The sequence below is a fragment of the Zeus faber genome (assembly GCF_960531495.2).
Source record: "Zeus faber genome assembly, chromosome: 2".
NCBI classification, from domain to species: Eukaryota; Metazoa; Chordata; class Actinopteri; order Zeiformes; family Zeidae; genus Zeus; species Zeus faber.
Window position 1 is genome coordinate 50,756,610 of NC_137189.1, and position 10,198 is coordinate 50,766,807.

The following is a 10,198-nucleotide window of genomic DNA, read 5'->3' on the forward strand; positions in this document are numbered from 1 at the left end:
AATAATAATACTCTGTGTTGATTATTGTGTTGGAGTTTGCTCTTTGCTCTGCCTCTTCAGCTGTGATCGTCTGCTCTTACCGGTGGTGACGCTGACCTCGGACACATCTGCGCTGGTGCCGAGCTGAAGCGGGAAGTCGGTGGCGTTCAGCGCCGATCGAATGCGCTCCATCGCCGCCGCATCGGAAGCGCTCACCTCCACGTCGATGCGGTAGGTCCAGCGATGCGGCGGCACCGCAGGGACTGTGGAGGAGGATTCAAATGTTGAAACAGCCGGTTCAGCTGGTCTTCATCTCGACATCGTTCCTGCTTTTAGACTGTAGACGTGAGGGACATGTTCCCCGTCGCTCAACGAGACACTCGCCGCTCTGCTGCAAACAGAGCAAACGTGTAATAAACTACATTTAATAACAGGTTCCATCTCCAGGTTAGAACTCCCGTTGTGGTCCCGAGTAAAACCGTTTCTATGAATTGTCGCAGTACATCCAGATCGCGGGCTGGCTACAGCAGGTTGCGGGGAGGAAGCCACGCAACTTTCTGTTTCTAGTCGCCGGCCGTTTGTGGAAGTCCTTCCTCCCGTTCTTTTTCAGTCCAACACAAAGAGGGTCTGACGATATTGTGAGCTTCACGTTTCCTAAAAGTAGATTAAGATATGTGATGAGATTGTCAAGATATGTGCAACACACTTAGTACTATCTGCTTCCTATTTATGGTGATTTTTTTACTTGTATGTATATGTATATATTTTATATTGTTAATAGTGTGTACTTGATATGCTCTTCATTTCCTGCTGTCCCCTTTTTGCTGCAGGAACGATGTAAATGTCCCCGTTGTGGGACTAATAAAGGTTTATCTGATCTTTTCTTATCTTATTAATGCATTTTTTTAGGGCTGAAACCTTTGCCCGTTGGATTGTGTGTAAGTACAATGAGCAGCAGAGCAGAGCGCTAAGTTCCCCAATAATAAAGTCTTCGAAAGGAACCGACAAACTTCAAACTTCCCCTTTAAATATCTTTCGTTCATGCGGTAAATGTCCTCTGTGCAATATAAGGACAAGACGCACGTGACCGTGTCCAGTGTGCGCAGGCGTATCCAGGGAAAAGCCAATTATACACAGAACGAAAATACTTGAAACCCTAAGCGTTTGAACAGACAAGTGAAGTGTGTCCCCGGGTTTACAAGACTCACCGTCTCGTTTGGCTCGCTGAGGTGCAACGGCTTCATTTTGTACCTGAGACAGGAAAGTCAAAATAAGCTGCAGCGGTCGAGCTCGGAGGTAAAACATCGACTGATTGACGTTGGTTGGGAGGCGGATTTCATCTGTGATGCTCTGGGCCAAACATTCCAAACTACATAAAAGTACAGTAAGTACAGTAAGTACAGGACACTGATTTCATAACAACAGGACGAATGAGCTTGATGACGTGCGCTTGGAGGGGGGGGGGGCTGTGGCCCCACTTAGAGAGCGGGGGCCGACAGGGCTCCAACGGGGAAGCCCTTGCTGCCGTAGGAGCCTCCGGGCGTCAGGAACGAGCGTCGCCGTCAACACAGCTGCACCCACCTGCTGCGCCGAGCCCAAGAAACGGACAAATTCACTCGTTTCCAAACAATAGAAGGTCACTAGAACGGCGAGGACCGTCAAGCTGCACCTGGACGTCGCCATCCCTGTCAGAGAGGAAGTGAAGAGGAGTCTGAGCCTTCATCGCACGCGATGACACATCGAAATATGTTGCTCAGCGAATGAATTCATTATATATCAAACTTTGTTTTGCAGTGAAACTTGGTCACATTTGGAATTATTTGGAATTGAATCCACTCTGAACCAACTGATATTTTGTTTCCCACAGATATTGGGACAATCACACGACGAACGACTTGATCATCTGGGAAGGAAGCAGCGCCTGCACCTCAGTGATCTTTCAAAGGGGAAAGATTTTCATGAGTTAAAAAAACTCACATTTCACTTGAGTATATTTATATTTGAACTGTCACGGTGATTCAAATAATTACTAATAAATAATAATAAACACATGAATACATTTTTTGATTTCAGACGGAGCTTCCAGCGCATGGAGGACCCTCCGCCCAAAAGTCGGATCAAAGTTGCAAAGTGTTGGTGCAGACGAGACGCTCGGCAGCGTTTGGCAGTTTCACTTTCACAGTTTCGTGAATTCGCGTCAAAGAAGCTTTTCCCGATCGGAGAGAATCTTTGACACCACAAACCAACCAGTAGCCGGGCCACACTTAACATCTTTCATTTAAATTTTACATTTTTTTCGGAAACAGGATTGATGCATTTCATCAGAAAACACTCATGTATTTCATGTTTTTCATGTATTTCATGTATTTCAGTTGAGAGCTGAGGAAACAGCTCCCGTGCACGGTACCTCTTTAAATCAGAGCCGTCTCCAACTCGGGAACTGAGGCAGCTTTACGGCACATGCAGAACAGGACACCTGCTAAAGCATCAAAACAGATCCATACCATAATATCCAGTACATCTGCTACACTAAAAACACATGACGTAACCTCTAATTCAAACAGGAGGAAACACTTTCAAATGTCAACTTTTTGCATTTTTTGGCAACAGATTGACTAATGATTAATTATAACAGATAAATAGTTGATCCATCACCAAGGTAGCGGTGGACACAGTACGAGACAAAGCTTCATCACAGCTACACCAGGCCACAAACGAAACGTTTTCCACTGACGAACATTAAATGTTTGAAACACTGAACAAAAAAGAAACAATGTAAATCCAATATAAAAGTACGAAGGTTATAAAATCTATGAGATGACGTTTTGAAATGTGAATCAGTGTCACCACAAATGATTTATTAAGAATGATTTTAAACGACGTGACCCAGTGACCTGACGTTCACTAATACAGTGTTGTTACCTCCTGTCCCGTATCTAATCAACCCTGCATGAGCGAACACGGCTGTGAGCTGAGCTGCTGCTCTGCGTGTGTTCAGATGACACCACGGCAGATAAAAAAAAATCACTTACCAGTGCGGAGGCATCCCGACGACCATGACGACCATGACGACGACGTGTTTCCATCGCTTCACGCACCAACATCCTCCACAAGCCGCTCCAGGGAAGCCACACAAACATGACGTTGTCTCACCGCCCCCACAGCTCCAGCCTATCCAACCACACGCACCTACTGGAATGGTTAGCAGAGAAGGAACACACACACACACACACACACACACACAGTGTGAACTATGAAACAACGCAGCGGCAGAAAACTTCCTGAAACATGGTAAGGGCCGTTTTCTGTGTCACCTGCTCAACAGGTTTTACCCCTGATCTCTACCCCCTGTGTGTGTGCAGAGTGTGTGTGTGTGTGTGTGTAGTCATCATCCCGCTACCTGTATGACAGTTATAAAAATGGTCATTTATTCTTTATTTAGTCATTCTTAATTGTAGATTTGTGATCATTTGATCAAACTGATCAAAGTCTCTCTTCACTTCTCTTCGTTCTAAACTGGTGGCTCCCGATCTGAAACTGGGTCACCGGGTGCAGTTTGAATGGACGTGTCCAGTGACCGTGTTCCCTTTGTCACAGCGTTTCAGAGCTTTAGTTCCTGGTGTCGTCGTTCCCACAGCCGTGACGCCGTCCACATCAAAGTGTTTCTGTTTGTTTTGTCCGTTGGAGGCCACAGGGGAGGGAAGGAACACTTTGATTGTTTTTATTTGTGGGTTTTAACCAGAGACATGTTGAACTTTTGTGCCATTTGCCGACAGTGTGTTGGTGGTGACGGTGATGGAGACGGTCGTTCACATGTGCTGTGTTGCTCTGTATCTTGATATTGTGCAAGACTCACTGAAATCATCTTGATAAAAAATTATATTCTTGCATTTTACACTTCAACACTCTCTCTGTTGTATATTCCCTACAAGTATTCATTAAATGGTTTCGTTTCCTCCTAACACAGCTACAAATGATGTGCCATTCAACGCTGTGCGTCCAGGTGTTGATCTTGTAATCTCAGATCTTGTCATGATAATCTCCTCTTTCTGTTCCTCAAGCCTTCTACTCCAACCAGTGGATTAAGGGCAAACAGTTGCCTCCCCCTCTACACCTTCCCTGCTTCGCCTGCCGCTCCTTTTGAATTTGCTCTGAAATTAATCCTTTAGCGTCCGATTTACAAACGTGAACGCCTGCTTTGCAAATTTGTCAACCATTTCATTTCCTACAAGTCCAACATGAGCTGGTAGCCGCACAAATTGAACAGGTAGCCCCAAGGCAATAATGGGATCAATTCAATCAATCAATCAAAAAGTAAGAACTAAGTCAAGACTAAATTGCCATGTAAGCAACGCAGGGAAGGATTTCGTCGCCACATGAAGCAGTGTGGAAGTCCCTGCCAAATGGAAAGAAAGAAGACACCACACCACAGCACCCCCCAACGTACAACTCCGCCCACATTTGAGTCATTCTAGGTACATTGGTGCACATGACATTGGTGCACATCAAATTTAACGCAGACCAACCATTGCTAACCCTGTCTAATCCCCGAATACAATCCATCCTTTGGATGGATTGTATTCGGGGCAGTCTGGACATGCTGTGGTCCAATTTCTGTGAATATTATTGAATTTGTAGGAGGATTTAGGAAAAAAATGTTTTGTAAAGAAATCAAAATGGTGGAAGTATTTTGGGCAGATACGCTGCACTGACAAGAGCAAAACTGTGCGGAGATGGAGATGATGGGTTGATTTGTGAAGTGAGTTACCGTCTAAATTGGGGTTTATTAAGTTGTAAAAGAAGTAAATAAGGGGAATAAGAGAATAATGAAGGAAAATAGAGAGAATTAAGTTGAAATAGAGAATAGAGATGAGAGAAATAAAAGATGAAGTTAAAAGTAAAGTTAAAGGCTTAAAAGATGTGGAAAAAGTAGAAGTAAAAAGTAATTGTAGAATGGCAGAACTAGTAGCAAAAAGTTATTTAAATAACCATGCAAGATTAATGGAAACAGGGCCTGTATCTCCTTAAAAAGTAAGACGTGTACATGAAATGCTGCGTGAAAGTTGGCCAAATGAAAATATAATATAGTGAAATCTAGGTAGGAAAAACAAGAGCAAATAACCCTGGCCAGGGGAATTGACTCAATATAAAATTATATGAATGAAGATGAAAAAGGATGAAAAGTGAAAAAGAGATAAAAGTTAAAAGTCTAAAGTAAGATGAAAAAGATGAAAAGTGAAGCAAAAAGAGTTACAAGTTAAAGGCTTAAAGGATGAAAAATAAAGTTTGAGAAAAAATGGGGAAAAGCAGGGCTGAACCAGCCTAAGAGAATAAATGCATGCTGAAAATCTGATTAAAAGGATAATTTGTTAAAAGTTTGGACAAAGTGAAAATTTAAAAGTCTGGCAAACGTGAAAATCTTGATGAAATTAGAAAAGTATACATGAGTCGACGTGAAAGTATAAAGTCAAGCGCTGTTGACGTTTTTGGAGAATCAGACGTGTTGCTGGACAGACATGTTTTTTTCCTTTTGGTGTGTGAGTGTGCCTGTGTGTGTGTGTGGGTGCCGCGGCTAAAGAGGTGTGAAGAGATTTGTGTATTGTTCGTGTATATGTATAAATTATATATAGAATATATGTGTTATTAAATAGGTATACATATGTGGTGAGCAGTTAAATAATACATAAAAGAAACATTTCCTTTCCTTTCCATTTCCTTAAATAAATATATATGAGCCTTTTTATGGACTTTGTAAAGCTGATGATAAAGATTATGAACCTTTCTTAAAGGATGTTTGATAAATACATATGAGCCTTTTTTTTTAAGGACGTTTTATACATTTGATAAAGGATATGAACCTTCACAGGACTTTATATATTTGATAACAAATGAGCCTTCTTGAGAGAAGGACAAGAATCACCAGAAACATCTGCCTACACATGCATGTACACATTCAGAAAAGAAAAGAAAATCTCCTGCTCTGAATTATGGGTAGGATTTGTGTATTGTTTGGTTGGTGTGTGAGTTTTTTCTCTTTGTGCTTGGAGTGTGTGACAGTGCTTGTTGAGAGTACCGTTGGTTAAAGGAGCAGATAGGCTTGGTGAAATAGAAGGAAAAGTTGGGTTTTTGATGCAGGAGAAGTGGTTTTGTGTTTTGGCTGTTGAGTGAAAGGAATGAGCTTTGATTCATGACACTGTGCATAACTGCATTAGGCTGAGCTGTTCCGACGGGGAGCTGAAACAGGATGTTCTTTGGCTGACGACCGGTGCAAACTGGAAGGTGACTAAATTTAAGAGGTGGAGCAAGGGGTGGTGCTTCATAGTGGAACTTAGTCGACTCCCCCTGACAAGAGGGGCGGAGGAGAAGTATGATAGAAGAAAATAAATAAATAAATGAATATTAAAATAAAATAAAATAAAATAAATAGAAATAAAATTAAATTAAATAAAAATAATGAAATAGAGGTGATATGAGATTGACTAATATACTCTTTTGATTTAAATGCGTCGTATGAATAAAAGTAAACATTGCTTTATTTCAAATGTGTCTCATTGAATTGTATTATTGTATGTATAAAAATTTAGAGTGGTCTTAAGACACTGAATTCTTGTGTTGTTCTTTTTGTTTTTTCTTTCTTCCTCTCTTTTACTTTGCTGAGTGAGAGCTGGGGGAAAGACAGAGAAGATGGAATGTTTCTGAATTGGATCATCCAAGGGGCAGATGACAAGACATCTGGCAGTTCTTCACAGACACCGGAAGCTTGCGGATGACAGCGCATAAGAAATTCTGAATCCAGGTTGAATAAGGCCAGTACGGTTTATCCACAAACTCTTTTCAATAGACACCTACATTGACCTATATGTGTGTACATCTAGTTATAACCTATATGATTCCTTGTTCTCACATATAGGATTACAGTAGTTGTTTTTCTTATATTGTGTTTCAATTAGTTAGTAAGACACTTAGCAACGGACTGACTAATCAAGGTATTCACCTAATTAATGGAGTATTATTGATTTGATTGATCACATGCGGAAAAACTGATTTGATTTAAAGACGGGGGAGTGCCGTGAATATTGTTTTCATTATCTGAATATGGTTTACCTTGATTGAGGCGCTTTCGAGAGTGAACATTGATGGACATTTTTGATAATTGACGATAAATGAGTATGATCAGATGTATCAGATAATGAACAAGTGAAGTTGCTTTCATATGTGAGAAGCTATTGGTCTCCTTTGGGGTTGGAAAATTCAGTTGTTTTTGGTTGAGTGTGATTACACGGTGCTTTATAAATCATTTTTAAACAAATCAATTGATTTACAATAAAATAAATGGATACAAAAATTACAAAAGTAATCACTCCTATTGATGTAGTGTGAAAGAATAATCCTCTTATTAAAGATATTGCAAAAATATCAGGAAAAGGGAGCAAGCGGTGGCCTGAAATTGAACAGCCATGGCCAGCTGATGGAAATCTTAACCCGGATGTGATTAAAACAATGCAGGTGCGTGTGTCTTCATATAAAGTAAATCAAAAGAAAGGAAAAAGTGGAAAGACGCGCACGGAGAAAAGACAAACAGAAGATGGCATTCTGCAGCTGTTTGAAAAGGAAGGACAGACATGGTTCGAAGCTGCAGAGAAAAAAGAGAAAAAAGTAGACAAGAAATAAAGAAAAATGAAAAGGAAGCAGAAAAATTGATGGAGAAGATTACCGCACCCTTCTCACATACAGCATCGGTAAAGAAGCCCCCGCCTTATGAGAAGGAGGTGAAGTTCACTGATGTTTGTCATCAGCTCCCAGTGATGACAACGGAGGGCAACTATCTCTTCAAAGATGAGGATGAGCAAATAATAGAGACGGGCAAGGCTACAACAACCATAAAGATGTATCAGAGCTCCAACAGTACCAAGAGAAGGAACCGTTTGGGAAGCAGACAACAAGTCAGAAGCCTGGAAATAGGAGAAGAGAGTGTGAGTGATTCGGATGAAGCTATTGGAGGATACGACCCAGCAGTCAGACGGATGTGGGCTAAAGCGAAGGAAGGAACAAGACCAGGAGACTCTCAGAAGAAGAAGGAAAAGAAGGCCAAAGAGAAGGTTTATATATGAGCAGAACAGAAAGAATTGTAGGTAGATAATGCACTGCGGCGCCCCTAAGGGGAGTAGCTAAAGAAGAGGATTATTGGTGGTGGAATGAGGAAGTAAAGGAGCAGCTATGAAGATAAACACTGATGATTATTTTGATAAAGAACGTGACATTGAGAAAAGTGTGCCACATATGACTTTAATAGTGGCTGAAGGATTTGAGCATAAGCATGTGGAGAAATCATGAAGCACTGATGGTAGCACCCCTGACCTACTAGGTCTGACGATTCAGGAAGCACATGGGTTAGCCCATGTTGCAAGGGGGGGTGTAAGAAGAAAAATCACAAAAGAGCATGGTTATTGGACACCGTACTTGCTTGAGCAAATTGAGATGTCATAGGCAGATGTACAATCGGTCTTAAAAACAATGTTCGGAGGAGTGTGAGTCCACCCGGTCACATTCCAACTCCGACAGGTCCCATGCGTGAGTTGTTGATTTTGTTGACATGATAAGACTAGTAGGAGGTAAAAGATACATGTTAGTTGTCGTGGATAGATTTTCACGGTGGACTGAGGCATGTCCAACCAAGCATAAAGATGCTCAGTCAGTTGCAAAGTTTTTGTGTCGTGAGGTCATAAGCAGGTGGGGACTTCCAGATCGCATATCTTCAGAATATGGGAAAGAGTTTGTGGATAAAACAGTAAAATGAATTCAGCAAAAATTGGGAATTAAATAACGTCTAGGAGCTTTTTATCATCTGCAAGGCCAAGGTGTTTGTGAACAAAAGAAAAATGTAATGGTGTGCAGAAAAATCGCATTGTTAAAATCTGTCAGCATACAGGTCTGAATTGGGTAGAGGTGTGTAGTGAGGAGCTAACACTAGTAGAGAAATATCCATTCTGAATATCTGATTCTGTCATAGACTCAATACTATTTTTGACTGAGAAAATGCATTGACAAAGGGGGGAAAAGGAAAATGATAATCATATATTGGAATAATGTTAAAGCGTAATGCAAAAGCGAAATTATTATGCTGTATTTGTTGTGTGTGCAAGATACTGGCTGGTGAATTTTTCTTTCAGGACCAGCCTGAGGTTGGCTGTGTCCGGAGATCGTAACAGCCTAATGGACTTGAACACTCAAACATGGATATTCAAAAATGGAGGATGAAAATGGACGACTGACCGAATGAGGACATCATGATCAGGAGTGTCGAGTGAAATAGCATTGAAGATTGATGGTGTTAAAAAGCAACAGTTCAATACATACATAGGTGTTATGCAGGTTTTTATAATATTGGAGTTTGTTTATTTCAATGTAACCTGTATTATTGATGAAAAGTCAGTATTCTACAGTAGATATTTTTAGCAAGACATATAACTTCGATTTTTTATTGTTTCTTTGAAGTTTTCTGTAACAGGGTGAAATGGATATATTGAGACCTCAGGTGTTTTGTTTTTTTGTGGAGTTTTGAGGGACATTGATAATAGGCAGGGACAGGTTCATTGGAAGGTCCGATGGGTCGACCAGCCTGACTTTGGACAAATTTTTTGATTTATTTCTGAGGTTCTGAATGTATGCATTAATATGTAACATCCTGTACATTTGTCTAGACCCTTCTTCTTTGTGGTTACTTGATTTGAAGTGCAATAGGTGGTTGCCTGGGGCAGAGGAACCGTGAGAGAATATTCCTGTCTTGATTGTTGTTGAAAGAACTAAGAAAGAAGGCTGCCAGATGGGTTTTTCGCTCTCACACTTCACAAAATTATGGTATTGCTACCACTAAGCATGTTCAGAAGGATTAATATAATCAGTCTGTTTGTTAGTAGGTGATTCCTATTAAGCCAATTAACCTCGTAAGTTCAATGACTCTTCTCTTTGTCGAGACTTTGTGTGGTCTCGAAGGGGGGAAATATGAGGTGTCTGGGAATGAGTAGCGTCCAAAGACAGTGCCCATTGTATAAAATAATAATTATTAACAGACGATGCCAGGGGTCTCAAGAGAGAGACAGAGCCCATTGTCAGGGGGCCCGGTGATAAGGGAGGTGAAAACGTGAACGGTGACCTTTGCAGGGGAATCAGAGGGTCAACGTTGTCTCTGGCTTAGCATAAAAGCACCTGCCTGAGTTTC